Source organism: Nyctereutes procyonoides, unplaced genomic scaffold, assembly GCF_905146905.1.
Source record: "Nyctereutes procyonoides isolate TBG_1078 unplaced genomic scaffold, NYPRO_anot_genome, whole genome shotgun sequence".
Lineage (NCBI taxonomy): Eukaryota > Metazoa > Chordata > Mammalia > Carnivora > Canidae > Nyctereutes > Nyctereutes procyonoides.
Genome location: NW_026575140.1, coordinates 26,422,357 through 26,440,805, shown reverse-complemented (window position 1 = coordinate 26,440,805; position 18,449 = coordinate 26,422,357). Strand labels below are relative to the sequence as shown.

At 56.0% G+C, this 18,449-nt stretch overlaps 1 protein-coding gene across 3 annotated transcripts in view; it reads left to right on the top strand.

Moving 5' to 3' along the window:
* The first annotated feature begins 424 nt into the window (after positions 1-424).
* SPSB1 (splA/ryanodine receptor domain and SOCS box containing 1) overlaps positions 425-18,449 on the top strand; it is a 69,624-nt gene continuing 51,599 nt past the window's right edge. The window contains exon 1 of one of the 3 annotated variants that reach the window (XM_055306368.1): positions 425-579. The gene's annotated coding sequence lies outside the window, so the exon portion shown is untranslated. Of the gene's footprint in view, positions 580-1,854; positions 1,874-13,571; positions 13,614-18,449 lie in introns of those variants that run through there. The other 2 variants (XM_055306369.1, XM_055306366.1) reach the window with 2 other exon arrangements.

Sequence of the window (18,449 nt, the reverse complement as noted above, 5' to 3'; positions counted from 1 at the left end):
CCCCTCCCCCGGACGGCCGCGGCCCCGCGGGTGTTGCAACCCCGGGCTCTCGCCGGGTGGAGGCTGCCCGGCGCTTCCCAAAGACGCCTCCGGAGGGACGCACGCTCCGGTGCCTCCCCGCGCGCCGCAGCGGCCTCGGGGGGGGGCGGGGGGGCGGCCGAGGGGGCGCCCGGCACAGGATGCCCCGACGCCACCCCGCGGCGCACAGCGCACAGCGCGCGGGAGCGGGAGCGGGAGCGGGAGCGGGAGCGGGAGCCGGAGCCGGAGCCGGAGCCGGAGCCGGAGCCGGGCCGAGGGGCGGGGCGGGGCGGGGCGGGGCGGGCGGGCGGGGCGGGGCGGGCGGGGCTCCCGGGGCGCCGGCCCCGCCCCCAGCGCGCTCCCCGCGCAGCACTTTAAAGCCTTCGCCTGCTTTTTCTTCTTCGCACAGAAGTCGCGCTCGGGCTCCCCGCGCGCTCGCAGCCGGAACGAGGCTCCAGGCGCTGGCGCCGGGGCCGCGGGAGGAGACGAGTTCGCTCCTCTCCCCGCGGCGGGCGCGGCCTCCTCGGCCCGAAGAGCGGCGGCGGCGGCCTCCCAGGCGCGGTAGGAGCGGGGCACGGGCCGGGCACGGGGTGGGGTCCGCGCGGGTGGGCGCGGGGACCGTGGCCCTCGGGGACCGGCTGGCGGGCGCGGGTGCGCGCTGGGGCCCTGGTGGGTGAGGGGCCGCGGGGAACCCCTCCCTCCCGCAGGTCCCGGGCGAGGGGGCCGGGCGCCGCCCAGCGCGGGCGCGGGTGCGGGCGCGGGCGCGGGTGCGGGCGCGGGTGCGGGCCGCGGCGGCCAGGGGTCCCACCTGCGGGGCCAGGCGGGGCGGGGGTCCTGGCGGCGCGGACACCGTCGCGCCGGGGGTGGAAGCTCGGCTGCCTGCAGACGCGGGGAGGGACCCCCGCCGATTTCCAGGTGCCCGGGCGCCCGGGGCCCCAGTTCCCGCGACGGTCCCCGCGGCCGAGGCGGGGGCGCCGACCTGCCCCTCCCACGCGGGGCAGCGCGACCCGGCTCCGCGAACTTAGTTTCGCTTTTCCCGCCAGTCGGGACCCGGATCTTCGGCGCGGCCCTCCTGGCCCCCTCGGGGCTCCCCCGCCCTGGCGGCCGCGCCTCCCCCAGGGAGCCCGCCGGGCGACACCCCGGGCGGCGCCTCCCTCCCCGCCGTCCCGGAGCCGCCGCAGCCTCTCCCGGCAACCAAGGGGGGAGCCGAGTGTTGTGTCAGCAGATCGATTAAAACAGGAAAAAAAAAAACAAAAAACAAAAAAACAACCCAGAGCAGCCTGGGTCTGTCGGTGACACGGCGGGATGGGTCAACCCGCGCCGGGTTGTGTGGGGCCTTGGTGATTGTCCTGTCTGGGTTCAGGGCAAAGGCTCCTGGAATGCTTCCTGGCCCCAGGCGGGGTGGCTTCCCCTGATGGGAGACTGCGAGTGTGTGTGTGTGTGAGTGTGTGTGAGCACGTCAGGGTGGTGTGTACGAGTGTGTGTCTGGGAGATTAAGTGTGCGTGAGTGTGTGTGTCTGCAGTGTGTGTTTCTGTGCCTTTGTGTATCTGTGGACATCAGTAAGTGTGCGCCTGGGGCGAGTGTGGTGAGTGCATCTGTTTGGGGTGAGTGTGTGTCTCTATGAGTGTGTGTGTGTGTGTGTGTGTGTGTGTGTGTGTGTGTGCCATCTATGGTAACCTGGCAGTGGGGCTGCTGGTTACCGAGAGCTGCTTGGCTTGACTATTCCTTGCTTGGTTTTTTTTCTCAAAAGTGGGCTGTGTGGACCGGTCGCCCTGCCCGTGCCAGCTGAAGCGGACACAGCCTTCCTTCTCCTTCTCTCTCTTTTTCTCTGAAAATGAACCCGAGGGTTTGAGGGTGAGTTGGCAGGGGCTGCTTCCTGAGTGAGTAATATTTAATTAAACTCTCTAGCCGGTAGCATCAGAAACTGGTCATGAGCTGAGTTTTAACAGGTGGTGATGGTAAAAACGCCATCCCTGGTGACTACAGTTTGGTGTCCTTGGCAAAATTCTCTCCTGGGATAGGGCAGCTGGGGAGGGGGCCCCAGAACTGCACCCCTGGTGTTGGGAGGACAGCAAACGAGGAAGGCAGTGGGGGCTTCTCTTCCCTTCTCTGCCCCATCCCTTTCTGCTACTCCCCCTCTAGGTGGTGGAAAGTGCTAGATTAAGCATGCAGGGCAGAGACAGGCTTCCCTTTGCTGAGGAATCACGGAGCTAGGGAAGCCCTATCTTACTCACAGGGCATCTATGTAGGCCAACCTTTCCCTTCCCGGCAGAGGCCCGGGGAGGGGACTGACTTACAGAGACTGTCGGGGAGGGGACTGACTTACAGAGACTGTCCGTAGCCGTGGCTGTTGCTGAGTGTCACAGCCTCTGGTGCTGAGGTCATGGGCCGGGCCCCTCACACCTCCCCAGCTGTAAGGTGATGGACAAGATTAGATCATTTTAAGCACTTCTTGTTTTCTTACTCCTTTTTCTTCTGCAGAGAGTGCTTTACCCAGGGCGGTGGGGGGGGGGGGTGGCAGAGATTGCCAATGGGGAGGTGTAGAGTGGCCTAATGCAGAAACTTTACGAATCCTTTTCTTTCCCAGCCTGGCTACATCAGGGAAGCAGTGGCACATGGACCACAATGGTTCTGACAGTCACAGGGCAAGCAGGGGGAGACCTGATTTCAGGGAGGTCAGGGCTATGGGGTGATCCATGGGTTCTAGGGGTCGCACAGCTCTTAGGAAGGAGTGGTCCTGCCAGGGGCCCTGGGTGATGTCACTTTGTTGCTGGGTGAGGCTACATTCCTTGCGCTGCTCCAACAAGGCTAAAACCACCCTTCAGTGGGCTCCTGGGGCTGCCTCCTAAAACTCTGTGGGCCCCCCAGGCATTCAGTGTAGGTATTCAATTTCTCCTCTGAAGCCTGGGAACAGAACGGGGGTCTAGCTGGTGGAGGCCAGTGCTGACCCTGTTCACTAGGAACAATGGAGACTGCGCTCCCCTGGCTGGGCCTGGTCCCTTGGACCTTTCCTTTCCTTGGGTGAGCAGAGACTTGCCTACTGCTGTGTTTTCACACTTAGGAAAACCTCTGACTCTACAGCTTGAGGGTTTTGTCCAGGAATTTCACACCAGTTCTTTTCAAGAAATAGGTTGTGGCTCTTGTGCATAATCAGTTTATTTTTTGGTTTCTGAAAAGTCGAGAACGAGGATCTTTATTGGGCAAAAGCACAGGGCAGGCGTAGGTGTGCCTCTGCCAGCCTAAGGATACAATACCCTGCCCCTCCCTCACAAGCCTGACTGATGGAACCCAGACTTTTATTTTAGACTTCCAAAATAGTGCCTTTTTTTTTTCCCAGTCACCTGATAGAGTGAGTCCCTCCTAATCTAAAAAGTCCAGCTCATAGCCAGGTGCCAGGCATGTGCTGCATGCTTTACAGGCATGATGTTGTTTGATGATGATGGTGGCAGTGGTAGTGAGAGTGAGAAATGGTTTTATAGCACGTGCTAGTACCAGGCTCTCATCTGAGTCCTTGACACACTAACCCTTGTACTTTTCTTAAGAACCCTGAGGCGGCAAGCAGGTTCTCCTACCATCCACCTCCTCCTGAGGTTGGAATGGCCGGCCACATGATCCAGCCGTAGTCTTACTGCTACCAGGAGCAGAACAAAACTCTAACCCTATTTTTGGTGCCTAAGCTCTTTTTTTTTTTTTAAGATTTTATTTATTTATTCATGAGAGGCAGAGAGATAGGCAGAGAGAGAAGTAGGCTCCCTGCGGGGAGCCCGATGCAGGACTTGATCCCAGGACCCTGGGATCATGACCTGACCCAGAGGCAGACAGTCAACCTTATTTTTTTAATGAAAAAATTTTTATTATTATGGAAAATTTCAAATATATACCAAAGTTGGGAGAAGGGTGTAGGATCCCCTTACCAGCTTCAAGTGTCAACACCTACACACACACCCATGCTCACATACATCTGTACACACCCACGCAGGTGTACACATACACATGCGCACACTCATGCTGGACCATTCTGATACAAATCTTGGATGCGGTGTCAGACCTCCTGTAAGTCCTTGCTAAGCATTTAAGTGAAATCTCAAGTCTCAAAGAGGTAGACTGAGCCCACTGGGGGCAGGTTGAGGTAAGCACACTCTTCCTGACTTGGACTTAAGGGTCCTTCCTGGCTGCAGCAAGGGGAGGATGGCTCATTGGGAGATCTGTCTTGGTGTGGCCACCACCTCCCTCCCAGAGTCTTTGGGAAGCTTCTGGCTTGTCTTGTGTTTTAAGAGTCCTGTTCATTGCTTAACATTTCAAATAAATGAGTCCGCTGGTCATGGGACAAACCACGTCAACCACAGGCCTCGGCTCCCTGTGGGCCTCCCTTGGCGATGCGGAGAACCTGAAAGGCGCAACCCTGCTTTGCTCCCCATTGAGGCTGGGCCTCGTGTAGGCATGGGCCTTCGAGATGGGCCTGGGCGGCAGAGGATGTGGAAGTGGTTTGTCAACAAGCATGGCACCTGACCCAAGCTTCAACCCAAGCTTAACCGTCTCGATTGAACACACCACTGTGTGGGTAACAGATGCAGGAGCGTGGGGGCACCTGCCACTCTTGGGGTGTCTCTGGGAAAATGAGGGACACAGTGGGTGATTTGGGCCTAAGACTAAGGCCGTGTGGGATGTAAATGCCACAGGGGGCAGGAATCCAGGATCTGCCTGGTGACAGGGTCTTGACAGCTGCCCCCACTGTGAACAGCCCTTGCCAGACAGGCTGCTTGTGGCCACGCAAATGCTGTCTCTGCTTTGGGGCCTGTGATGATTAAAAATGTTTCCTTGTGTCGTGCTGCATCTGTTTCCATCTGCTTGAGACAGAGGCTGGTGGCATTTTCAAGGTGGAATCCTCAGGTTTGGTAACTATTTGGACACGAGGTATGAAGAAGTATGAAAAACTACAAATGTCTGTGAGCCTCCTGGCTAGTTTGAGGGTCAGAGTGGATGGCGACCCAATAGAGAAGGCTAGGGGCCAGGGGCATGGGGGTGCCTTAAGCCTCTCCTAGGTAGGAGTGGTCTGTGGATGTGTCCAGATGGCAGCTAGGCCTGGAGCTCTAGAGAGAGGCCTGGCTGGAGACAGAAACTCTGGAACCTTCTTTTCAAGGGGGTTAGCAGAAGAGCATCTGGCATGAGATGAGGCATGCCTGGGAGTAGAACCCTTGCTCTGGCATTTTCATCTAGCACTGGGGGAGAGACCCTTGTACCAGCATCCTCAGGCCCTAGTGTACCTGCCCGGGCCTGCATGTGTTCTGGATGGTCCACCTCTGACGGTGAGGGTTGGGCGTAGGGTCTCCACAGTGGGTGCCAGGCTGCCCAGGAGCCAGGTGGGAAGGCCTCCCTCGGTTTGGAGGTTTCTAACTTATCTCTTGTTTTATCGTAATATGCACATAACATCAAATTTCCTGTCTCAGCCACCCGTAAGTGTGCAGTGTTGCAGCATCAAGCACATTCACGCTACTGGGCAGCTGCCTCTATGTCCATCTCCCAGACTCTTTTTTCCAGCCTGCAAAACTCAAAGTCTGTCTGCATTAGATGCTAACTCCCCATTCTCTCTCCCCAGCCCCTGGCACCCTCCATTCTAGTCTGACTCCTCTACATCCCTCAGGTGGGTGGAATCCTATACACTGTCCTTCTGTGACTGCTTATCTCACTCCATATGTTGTCCTCAGGTTCCTCTGTGGTGTAGCCTGTGTCAGAATGTCCTTCCATTTAAAAAAAAAATTATCTTATTTTGTGTAGATTTGTATTTATTTATTCATGAGAGGCACAGAGAGAGAGGCAGACACATAGGCAGGAGAAGCAGTGTCCCTGCAGGGAGCCTGATGCGGGACTCGATCCCAGGACCTCAGGATCACAACCTGAGCCAAAGGCAGATGCTCAAGCACTGAACCACCCAGGCATCCCTGAATGTCCTTCCTTTTTAAAGCTGAATAATACTCCCTTGTATGGATCTACCACATTTTGCTTATCCATTCATCCATGGATGAACTTAGTCTCCTTTTATTGCACTCCCTGAAAGCACAGCTCCAGGGAGGGGCCTCGTCATGGGCCTTTGGGGTGCTGGGGGAGGAGGTGCGGGGAAGGGGGGCACTGATGCTGGGCTGCTTGGGTCCCCTCTCTGCCCTGATGCGACTGGCCCAGCCCCACAGGCTGCTGCCCCCTCCAGCTGCTTTGACATAAGATGAGGCTGCCTGTGGGAGCTCGCAGGGCCGGGGAGCCTGGGTCATGGGGTGGAGGGAGTCCCAGGGCTCTGGCTCCCCGTGGTCCCTGAGCCCCCAGAGCTGCCCTCAGGCTAAGAGGAGCAGCTCCTCCAGACACTGCTGCCAGCCTGCCTCCCACTCCCAGGTCAATGCCTCTGGTCTCCACTTCCTCGCTTCCCTGGCACTTCTGGGTCTTTCCAGGAGCTCCTGGATGGCACTGGCCCAACTGCCAATAATCACTGAACCTGCTGCCTTGATGCTGTTGCCCTTCCTTCCTCCTTAGGGAATTCTCTACGCCAGCCTCCGTGGGGGGGCGGGGCATCCTTCCCTCCCAGCATCCCCCCTCCCCCCCACCTCCTAATGTCCCTCACAGTCTCAATCCCCTGTATCTATATGTCTCGCTGACTGCCCCCCCCCCGCCCTCCCTCCTCCGCCCATGTTCCGTGCAGTCCAGCACATTTCTACCTGGATGTTCTGCAAGCCCGTCTCGCTTAGGTTTTAAACCCTGACTCCCACGTGCCTCCCTCCTCCCGGGCCCGGTGGCTCACATGGTGCTCCCGCGGCGGCTCTGCCTCCACCTTCCACCCAGAAATCCAAGCCAGACACACACTCACCCCCTCGAGGAACCACGGGGAAGCTGGCAGTCATCCTGCTGGACTGGGCTGGGGAGCGGGCAGGGCCAGGCCTTGTGGGTGTCGCTCATCCCTCCGCCCTCAGTGCTCAGCACACATAGTAGGCTCCTACTGGATACCCACAAGACGGCTGGATGCGGGCAGGGCCGGTAGTTCAGTGCTTCTGAGCGGGCTTGGAGAGACCTGAATCTGGGCTCTGGGAAGGTGCCAGGCCCTGGTGGCTAGATGACCTGGACCCAGGCTTTCCCCTAGAGCCTCTGCCACCCTAACTGCAGTGTGACAGCGGCCACTTGGTAGGGCGGCTGTGGGGTTTCAGGAAGGTGACGTGCACCAGCACTGGCCACAGTGCGTAGTCCCGATGTGCTGGGGTGGGGGGTGGCATTGTCCCCAACAGACCCACCCACCATAGACCCTGGTGCCCTTTTCAATGTGCCTGCCAGAACTTCCCCCGGGAGAATTTCCAGAAGTCCAAAACAAGCTTCCACTCTCACTATTTTTGGACTGCTTGTCATTCATTCTTTCATTCGCGCATATTGAAAGAATGAGTAGCCTGTATACTGTAGGCACATATTGAATACCTACAGTATGCGGCCCATCTGCTGGGCTGAGGATACAAAGGATGAGGGGGAGTGTCACTCTCAGAGACCTCTCTGTCTGGTGTGGGAGATCAGCCTGTCTCCAGTGATGACCTTGCCAGGGCATGGTGGGGAGGGTGGGGGGAGGTAGGTGGGCATTCCTGGTGGAAGGACAGCAGGCATGGGAGGCGAGTGTGCCACTGGCCTGGGGCTAGGTGAGGGCCGAGAAGCCGGCAGACACCAGGAGGGGGCCTATGGGGTAGGGAGGGGGAGCTCTGACATGGGCTCCTCAGGGCCGTGGCTGAGGGCCTGTGGGGAGACTACTCCTCTAGGTCTGTCGTTTTTACCCCCTTGGCCGTGGGTCCCTATAGCAGAGTGGCCTCCTCGTGGTGGATGCTGCTTCCAGAAGAGTTGACTCAGCACGTGTTCACTCTGAGTAGCCAGGATTGGACCGGGAAGAGCATTCTGGGCAGAGCAGAGCTGGGATGGCGTGGGGAGGGGAGCTGGGAAGAACTCTTCCCTGTGGGATGCCCCTCACTCACCACCCAGACGGGGAGGTGGAGATTGGGGAACTGGGGTAGGCAGATGGGTCCAGCTTAGGGGCACAGGAAAGCCAGGCCAGGATGGTTTGAACATGATGGAGGAAGAAGAGCACATGCAGAGGTCAGGTGGACAAGAGGCAGCTCTGAAAGGCCGAGCACAGAAATTCAGGCACCGTGCTGGGCTTGGAGCCCCGTTAGTAACAACAGTTACTGGAGGCTGGTGAGTCTGGGTGCGCTTGCAGGTGCTACGTGTGTGTGAAGTCAGGCTTCATGTGGTCTGCGAAGCCTGGCAGACGGTGCTGCCCCATTTTACAGATGAGAAGACAGATGCTTGGGGCCACTGAGCAATAAGGGGAGGAGCTGGGAGCCCAGCCCTGCAGCCTGGCTCCTGGGTTTACACCCTTACCCATGAAGCTCTGCCTCGAAGAAGCAGAAATAAGTGAATAAGTGACGTGAGAGGCTAGAAGACCAGACGTCACTGTGGCCTGATAACTGGACATAGGGGGTCACTGAGAGTCAGAAGGGGCCCCAAGTTTGTGAGGATATGATGGCACTCCCAGCAGAAATGGGTTTGGGGCCCCGGTGGAGAGCCCTCACTGCCTCTTAATATGTGCTGGGGTACTGACTACTTCCTTTTCTTTAAATTGAGGTGAATTTCATATAAGCTAAGACAGACCATCCCAAAGTGACCAGTTCAGTTGCATTTAGGACATTCACAATGCTGTGCAATCACCTCTGCCCCTCTACCCACTTCCCCATATCTTTGTCACCCGAACAGAAAACCTCATACCTGTTAGCAGTCACTGTGCCTGCCCCCCACCCCCAGCCCCTGGCCTCCACCGGTCCGCCTCCTGTCTCTATGGATTTGCCTATTCTGGACATTTCCTATAATTGGAATCATCCACTCTGGGACCTTTTGTGTCTGGCTTCTGGCTAATTACGTTTGGCATGGAAGATTGCAGCGTTTCCTGAATAGAAGCTGGATTTCCCTTCCTGGCTCACTCAGGGGCCACTTGAAGGTGGGGACAGCTCTGTCCAGACAGCTTGTCTAAAACATTCACCCAGAACTGTAAACACCTGCCTCTCTCTGTATCCATCGCCACTGCTCTCCTGCTGCTGGCCGTCTTTTTCATTGTTTCAAACTTTTTCCGGTGATCTTTTTAAAATGAACACCTGGTGATGTCCACTCCTCTCTTGAAACCCATCCATAGGCATGTTGCTCTTAGGGAAAATCCCCAAATCTGAGACGTGGCCTGTAGGGCATGACCTTGTCTCAGGCTCACTTCGTGCAGCCCCTGCTGCCCCCTCCATCTCAAGCAGCAATGCCACATGTGTCCCCACGTGGACCGGCTCCAGGGCTGGGGGTCAGTAATTCGTGGAGCTGCTTCTCCCCCAGGCCACCTGGAGCTGGCAGCTATTTCTAAGAGTGGGCACTGGCAGTATTGCAATTCGGTGCCACCTTCAAATCTTGCTGGCCCGTCTGGCACCAGGGCTTTCTTTGGCTTTACCTGGTCATTCTGTCTCCTTCCTGTGGGTGTTTGCTGAGACCCGACCATCAGGCCCCAAGGGAGTGGACTGTCTCTGTCTCATTTGGGACATGACTGGGTGCGGCAGCGATGCCCTGACCAGTGTGCCATTTGCTCCATGTCCACCCTTGAATGGATCAGCAGCTCCCCTGCCTCAGGGGACCCTGCAGAGCCCTGGTGCCATCGCTGTGGGTGGGGTGGGGGACGGTTTGTAGAAAGGACACCAGTGGGGTGTCCCCCAGCATGGGAGAACACCTGACCTGTCACACCTCCGGGGATGTTGGCTCTATGGTTGCTGGAGCCCCTGACAAGTTTCCCCTGCCTTTTCTTTCCCACCCTCAGGCAAATATTTCAGTGAGGTTGTCTCGACTCCTATCTGCTCAAAGCATGACTCTTTCAGAAATGGTGTTAACCGTTATCAAATGCCTGCTGTGTGTCAGGCACTGGTGCTTGCTGTTGTAGACGGATTTCTAATGCTTCAAACATTAATCTAGGAGTTATAGGTCTGGCCTGCCCCTTTACAAATGAGGAAAGTGAGCTTCAGAGATGTTTTCTGAGCTGCCGGAGGAGATACAGCTGCATGGATAGTAAAAGGCTGGCCTGAATCCACAGCCTCTGTTCTCTCTACTGTGACTGCTAAGCACTTGTCCCCAGGCATAATGCTGGCGGGAGTCTGTGATGGAGCAGATAGAGATGACAGGTGTGCACAGGAATCACTGGCTAGCTGTCAGGTGTGCTGGGTGGGCACGGAGAACCTCCTGTGACTATTCCAGACGATTTGTGCTAGGCTGGGGGAGGGGTCTCGGGATAGGGGTAGGGAGGTAGAGTGATCCCAAGGAGGAGGGACTGACCATTAGGAGGAGGATCATAGGAAGGTTGCTGTACAGCAGGGAGGCCTCGAATGCCAGGCCCCGGGCGGATGGATAGGAGGTGTCCCTGGATCCCTTCCTACCCCATTCATCCCAAAGTTGTTCCTAAGAGGCATGGATAAACTAGAAATTTTTGTTTCCATCTGCCTCTGCCTCCTTTATAGAATACTCTGGCCAGGTCCTCTTAGGAGTCAAATCAAGCCCCTGGTCCTTTTCCTGGACGCTCTGGGACTCTCCTAGCAATCTAGTAACCATCAGCAATTGGCTACAGGTCTGAGCAAGGCTGAGGTTTATGGCAGGGGTGGTGCTGCATCCATGGCCTGAACCGCTGGTGAGAGCATGGGGAGGCTCTTTGAGGCTCCTGGACCCGCCAGAGCTAACTTCCCAGCATTGGAAGGCACAGGAAACAGGCCACATGGGTAGGATCTTCCTGCTAGGTTGATCCCAGGAAGCCTCATGTAATCCTGACATAAAACACAGGATTCAGAGCATGGTGATTTTTGTGCAGGGTGAGGGGCCCCATGCCAAGTTCTTGGGGCACCTACATGGATTTCTGAGGGATAAGCCCCTGGACATATCAGAAAACCTGGGAATCAGAAGTGCGTTGCCTAATTACTCTGAAGTTGGGAGGAGGGGTGTTGGGGGAGACCTGTGAGGGTTTTTGCTTGTCTGAGGGTCTTTGCAATTTGGAGATTTTGAGAAGCTCTGATGAGAAATGTCACCTTGCATTTGTGAAGCTAAGAATCACCCTAAGCGGCAACACCAGTGTGAAATGTGTTTAATTATATGTAAATTATATATAAATGTCAGGGTCTCTTTGAACAAACTTCATCATCTTTGGAGATACATAGTGTTAAAAAAGATAGGGATTTCCCCTCTCTCTTTCTGGTTTTATCCTATTGGGCCAAATTTGAGCTGTTTTGTATTTTGCATGTTTTGCCCCCCTCCACTCCCACCCTGTACCCCCCAGGGTTGCAGCAAGCCCAAGGTCTTCCTCACCACCGTGTCTCACTCAGCCGTGTCCAGACGGCTCCGGCTTCATCGTCCAGCCAACATTCGCTGAATGCCGGAGCTGTCCTGGCTGTCACAGTCCCTGTGCTGAGGGAGATGCCCAGTTAGCACCGACCCAGGGGACCATGTCTGAGCTGAGTCCAGAACTGAGACCAGGTCGTCCCCCCCACCCCATCTTTCAGGTGTCTCACCACCCCTGAGGTTTTCCTTTGCTGTCCATGTTTACATGCATATTTTAAGTGGAAAACTTAGAGGCTATGCAGGCACAGAGATGGGTCTCATGAGCCCCATGTCTCCATGACCCAGTGCAGTGTTATCACCATTCAAGTGTCTCTTTATTGTGCACGAGACACCCTCCTGTCTGCAAAGGTCCTGCTCAGGGGGCAACATCGAAGCCCCAGAGAAGCCCCGATGGGGCTCTTGTGCTGTGGATGCCACATCCCCTGGGCCCTGGTTTCATGTAGAGCCTCGGGCTGCCGCGCCCAAGTGGGAAGACCAGAGCATCTGACTTGGATCTTTTTTGGGGGAGAAAGTAGGGTTCTGTGCAAGACTTAACTTTGGGGGAAATTGAACTGCTGAAAATAAGTTTGGGGGCCAGTGTCCTAGAAGTAGACTGAGGGTGGTTTTCTATCGCCCCCTCCTGCCTCTGCCCTTCACCCAAAACATTTCAGTGAGGGGCAGGAGCAGGTAAAAGTCAATGTTGGGGGCCAGGCAGGATGGTTCTGCCCCAACTTGTTGGGCATTGGGCACAAAATGTGGCTCGATTGCCATATTTTGGGTGTCAGGGATGTGACCTCTGTATTCTTTCTGGGAAGGTGGGTTTGGAGCATCCATGGGGAACCAGATAAAATAGTTGTGTTGTGGCAATGTGAAAAAATGGAGTTGTTTTTCACTCCTTAAGCCAGAGAATACGCAAGCATGAGGATACAAGAGCCCTTGTGATGACGAGTTTTTGCCTTGGTGTCACTGTTCCCCCTGAATTTTTAAAAAGACAAAGCAGGTAGAACCTGACTTCTGGGTATTATAGTGGGATGCAGTCTCTTCAAGGCTCAGAGTGCATACAGCAGGAGCTAATGCAGGATTCAATTTCCGCAGTCTTTTTGATATACAGTTCACGTGCCATGCAGGTCACCCATTGTAAATGTCCACTCGGTTGATTTGATGGCAGCCAGCAACACCATCCTTGAATTTGTGACTTCTCACTATGCCAGCACTCTCTGTAGGTGGAAACCAGGGTCAGGGGATTGCAGTTTCTAGTCTTTTGAGTGTGGGCACCAGTAGAGGCAGTACAGTCATGGAAGTTCCTTGGGTAAGCAGCTCATGAGCTGCATTTTGTGAGGATTGGACAATCTCACGCCTTGTTATCTCACTGAGCCTCAGTCTTGGAAAGCACCTGTTAACAGCCGCCTGGGTAGTAGAGTTTGGGGCTTTATGGAGGATATAAAGGGGAAATGACTGGCAGTTACTCTTCCAATTGCCCAAAGCTGGGCCCAGGGCAGTCTGTGTGTCCCCAGTGGACTGTGCACACTGACTTTTCCTCCTGGGTTTAGACCAGTTTGTTTACTGTTTATTGAGCACTTACTATGTGCCAGGCACCGTGCTTGGCACCTTCCATGCATTAACCTACTTACGGCTCCCAAGAGTGGAGTTGATTGTGTCCATTTTACAGATGAGAAAACTGAAGCCCCAAAATGTCAAATAACTAGCCTGGGATCACACAGCCAAGAAGTCAGGCTGGATGCATCCCCCGTCTATGCTCTGAATCACTGCCCCACGAGGCCTCTGAGCATGTAGAGGCTCATGATCTGGTGGGATGGGGAGTGGGTCAAAAGGCAGTAGTCACTGGGTTGCCACACAGTGTTGAATTACGTGATATGAGTGTGCCGGGGGTGCTCTGGGGGGGATGAGAACTTTCTGGAGGAGAGAAGCCTTAGCCAGACAAAGGAGGGGATGCAGGATGGGTCCCCAGGTGGAGGATGTACGAGGGCGCAGACTGGATGATAACTGGTTCCCATCGGCCTGTCCCTGCTGCATCTCGCTGGCCAGCCCTTAGCAGATGCTCAGCAGAAACTGAATGAAGATGTGTTACTGGAGAGACAAGAGACGAGATCCTAAATCCTGTGTTTTTCCCTTCAGGAGTGACCCAGACACCTTGAGAATGCCCTCAATGCTCACTTGACATTTTCAGCATCTCTGCTGGGCTGTGAGTAGATCCGGCTGTGTCCACCAAATCCTACCTCCCCTGCCCCCTCAAATAAACAGAACACGATAGCCAGCTGGGAGAGCTGGGGGGGGGGGGCTTCTGGTTCTGCGAGCAGCCGCCCTGGGAGGCCCGAGCCTCAGCATCTGGACCCCCACTGCCCACCATCTGCACGCCCAGAGGGATGAGGGCAGAGCAAGGCCTCTTGGTTCATTAGCGAAAGGAGAGGGAAGCAATTAGGGAACTGAGGGTAGGACCCCAGCCCCTCGCTTCTGCACTCCGTCTAGTAAATCACGTAAAGAATTTCAGAGAATTGCTATCTCCTCCCTGATTTGCCCTCTGGCCAGACTGGGGCGTAGGTCTTTTCACATCGTCTTGTTTTTCTCCAAGAAAAATCAGCCCGCAGCATCAGACTTTAATTACCTTCCCGAGGGACACTTACTGCGGATATTTCTAGTGACAAGTGGCTGAGGTCGTGCTCCTACATAAAATTAGGGTTTTAAACTGGGTCACAAACTGAGATGCCCCCAGAGGCTGGGAGGGAGGCACTAACGAAGCACCGGCACCGGGTGGAAGGCTCTAGGGAGGGGGGAGGGCTGTGGCAAAGCAGAGCGTGTGTATCCTGTGTCAGGGAGTGGCCTCTTACCCCAGCCCTGGATCCACGGCACTGTGGGGTCCGTTTCTTTTTCCACCTAAGAGAATCCAGGAATCCAGGTGGTTTTGGTTGTTTTTTAATGTAGGCAAATAACTTAGTGGGGTTTTTTGTTGTTGTTGTTTTTTAAGAAACAACACAGAATAAAATGTCTGAGCCCTCCTTGTACAGGCGAAGAAGACAAGGTCACGGAGCTTCAGGGCTTAGGAATCCAGGACTGGACTTGTACCTATGGGCGCCTGGCCTGGCCTCCCTCCACCTCCCCAGGCTGCCTCCTGGGTAAGGCAGCAGGGCTGGAAACCAGCTCAGCCGATTCTGCTGCAGCGAGAGGGACCGAACCTGGAGGGACAGAGCCTTACAGCAATCCTCTAGCCACAGCTCTCCGGTGGCAGGCACCTCCTCAAGCAGCAGCACGCGTTGCCGCCTGTTGGGTGCCAGACACAAACCACTTCCCATAGGTGGTCCCTGTGAGCCTGGCAGTGTTCCTGGCAGGTTCTGTTACCCCATTTTACAGATGAGGAAACTGAGACCCACAGGGGTTCAACTAACTGGATGGGGTGGGATCTGAATACGAGTCTGATCTCTCATGACCAAGTTTCACAAAGTGGGGACAGGGACGCGGTAAGCAGCGCATTTCACCCTCCACCTGGCGCAAACAGGCCCGCCCTCACGTTCAGCCGCGTCACCGGCAGTCTGGGGGACCTGGCCTGCGTGTCGGGACCCCCACTCCCCTCCTGGCTCGGGAACCTCGAGAGCACGGGCCGCTCCACCCACAGAGGCGCTACTCACAAGCTTGCTGACTAATTCTCTTTGCAAACGGTTCAGTTTCACAAGCTTGAGTTTCCAGTAACTACGTGGGTGGATTTGTTTCATTTTAGGGGAAAACAAAACAAAACAAAACATGGAGGGGGTTTTCTTTCCCAAGAAGAGGTCTGGCCAATGATGGGTTTAGTGTGTGCGGCTCCGGGCATCCCGGTGCGGCCGTGCGGCCAGCGGGGCCTCTTGGCAGGCAGACTCCGAGGTGGAAACTGCTTAGTCATGGACAAGCGGGGACCAGGTGCGGGAGTTCAGAGAGGTGCAGGGGCCCCTGCGCTTCCGCGCTCAGCCCTGCAGGCCTGGGAGGAGGGTGGGGAGAGGTGGGAGGATGGTGCCAGGTGGGATGGCTGGCCTCGCCCACCCTGGAACTCACAGCATTCCCCTGGGGGACCTGGCCTGGGAAGGAGACACTCCCCTGCTGACTGGGGCCACCTGCTTCAGGTGAGTTGGAGATGGTGGTGTGCCTGGGCACGTTAGAGGGTGAGAGGCGGTCCCCAGGGGACAAAGGAGGGGTGGGTGGGGGTGGGTGGGGGTGAGTGTGTGTTCTCACACAGGCTCGACCTGGTAATATTAGCATGCTGCTTTGGCGTGAGCAACAGCCGTGCAGGGCAGACCTTCGTGTCAGCCTGGGGCAGGATCCTGCTGTGCCAGGCGTGACCTCTGTCACTGCTGGATGGTGAGAGGGTGAAGGTGACAAAGGGGCTGATTGATGAAGGGGGTACCTGGGGGTTTCGGGGCAGTAGCTGTTTACCAAGAGATCAGGGACTGTTTGGGCATCTCAGAGCCCACAGGCGTCCGCTGCCCCAGGGCACAAACGCAGCCCTTTGTGATGTTCTGGTTTACTGGTTTCTTCTCTGGAGGAAGCCACCTTGGGAAACTGTGTTTAGTCTGGGTCTGGGGGCCGGAGCAGCTAGGAGCCTGGCCTGGGAGTCAGGTGGAGGCGGCTGCACTGTTCTGGTGCTTCCTCTCTCTGTGGTCTGGGCTTCGGTCTCCCCTCTGTGAAATGGGGGCATAAGAGTACCACATGGATGGAGTGAGTTGACATGGGTGAAAGGTGCTGCCCTTCCCATAACTGGGATTCAAGGCCTGAGGTGAGGTGGGGCCTTACCACCCGTGTGCCTTCCTGCTCTGAGGGAACATGCCTTGGAATTTATCATCTTTAGTCTCGGCCTTTGAGTACTTATTTGTGTGCTTCCTGGAAGAGAAGAGGCCAGATATATGGTTAACTCTCAAAGAATATCATGTTAGGCAGAGGGTCATAAAGGCAATGAAAGGTGAGCAGGTGAGCAGAGTTCTGGAGTATTTAGATGGGATTCAGAGCAGACAGATCCAGGAAGCCTTCCTGGAAGAGGCGATGTTAAAGTTGAACCTTAGGATGTGTAAAAACTAGAAAGAGAGAGAGAAGGGAAGAGATCTGTCACTGGCAGAAGAGGCTGTCCGTATCCCAAACCGCTGGGAGTGCGGTGGTACCCAGTGTGTAATAAGCATTTAATTAATATCTTTAAAATCAAGGACTCCAGGATTTTTAGGAATCTGGAAACCTATTTTTATAGTTCTGTTCTATCTATTTTTATAGATGTGGAAAGTAATTTGTCTGGGATCCAGGTTGGAAGCCAGAGTCAAACTCATGGCCTTCCCAGGGCAAGAGGTGAAGGGTGTGTGTATGTGTGTGCGTGTACACATGGGAGGGAGATTTTCACATCACCAGGTGGGAAAAGACCATTTCAAAGCCACACGAAACTGATTTCCTGTGGCAAAGGGAACCGATTTTTTTTTTTTTTTTGAATCCCAGCAGCTCCACAGGCTTCTTGGATGGGTGCTTTTTATTTTTCATCGAGCCTCCCTTGATCCCACATGTTTGCCAGCGCTCTCTGCAAGCCGGCTGCCGCGTGGGCCAGGCCGACAGCACACACAGACACGGGCCAAGACCCAAGGGGAGTCCCGACCCTGTGTGATTGCCCTGGTTGGGTTTTTAAGCCCGTGCTATTCTGGAACTTCCCAGTACCCCGGACCTGCCCTGGAGAGCTCGGACTGGGCAAGACAGTGTGACTGGGCGTCCCCTGGGAGCCCGGGGAAGCGGGATGGACAGGCTCGGCCCCTGCCAGCCAGGTGGGGACTACAGGAAGCTGCCACACTCACTCCCTTTCTGGGTAGCTTGGGGGGACGTGGCGTTTATTCTGGGAAGCTGAGGCACAGGAGGGATGGTGTGTCCCAGGGCCCGGTGATTGGCATGGGCACCCGGGGCCATGACTGCCCATGCAGAGCAGTGGCTGTACCACACACACACACACACACACACACACACACCACTCTGGCGTAGGCACACCTCCAGGCTGTCTTGCACCTGTAGCCCACATAGCACTCCTGCCACACTCCATCCAGCCGCCACCTCGCCAGGCTTCCTGTACGTCCTGGAATGACCATGAGGTTGGGTCCTGGCTTCTGACCTGGATCCCAGACACATTAGACTTTTCGAGTCTCACTTTCCACATCTTTAACAATGGCCACAATGCTCCCCTTGCAGAATCACCACTGTAAGGGCTAGATGAAGATCGTGGGGCTGCTGCCTGGTGGGCAGTTGTTTGCTTCATTCCAAGAACTGTTCTCTGGCACACCCAGCCATCTGGGTGGTTCACCCTGGACGACGCAGGCCCCTGCCCTGGAGGATGTGCTGTCTGGTGGGGACAGTCACTTGAGCTATAATTACAACACAGTGTGACTGGTGCAGGGAGAGTTCTCAGGAGGGGCCCCCTGGCCCAGAGACCCAGCCCAGGCGAGGGTCGTCCTACAGCAGTCGGTGTGCAGACATGGCAGGCTGGCTAGAGAGGAGGTGGACGGAGGCCGGGCCCTGTGAACCACTGCAGCCACGTGTCATTCACCTTGCCTGTGGAACACGCCCTGTGCCACAGGATCAGGGCTTCCCCTCCCATGCTACCCCCATCTGGAGCCTTGAAGGGCAAGGACAGAAGGAGAGGCCAGCAGGAGGGATGAGGACAGTCCTGGGGGCCTTCCTACCCCACCCCTCCTTGGAACCCCCTGAATTGAGTTGAGGAGGAGGTGGAGACCATTTTGGGTTAGAGGCTGGGTGAAGCCATGTGATGTGCATGCTCATGTGCAGTGGGGAGAAGCTGAATGAGGGAGTGGGTGTCCACACTGGAGTGTGGAAAGTGGACTGAGGGGGAATTGGATTGGGGTGGCAGGGGCCATGCGTTTTATGTGGCTTTGAAGCATGGGATGTTTCCAGTCCCAGGTGTGGCTGGCATGGTTTGGGTGGGGGGTGTTGTTGATAGGGCCACCTCTGGAAGGGTGGGGCTCCCAAACACTGTCCCGCCTGGCGGCTGGAGATAGGTCATTTTGAGAGAACTCCTGAG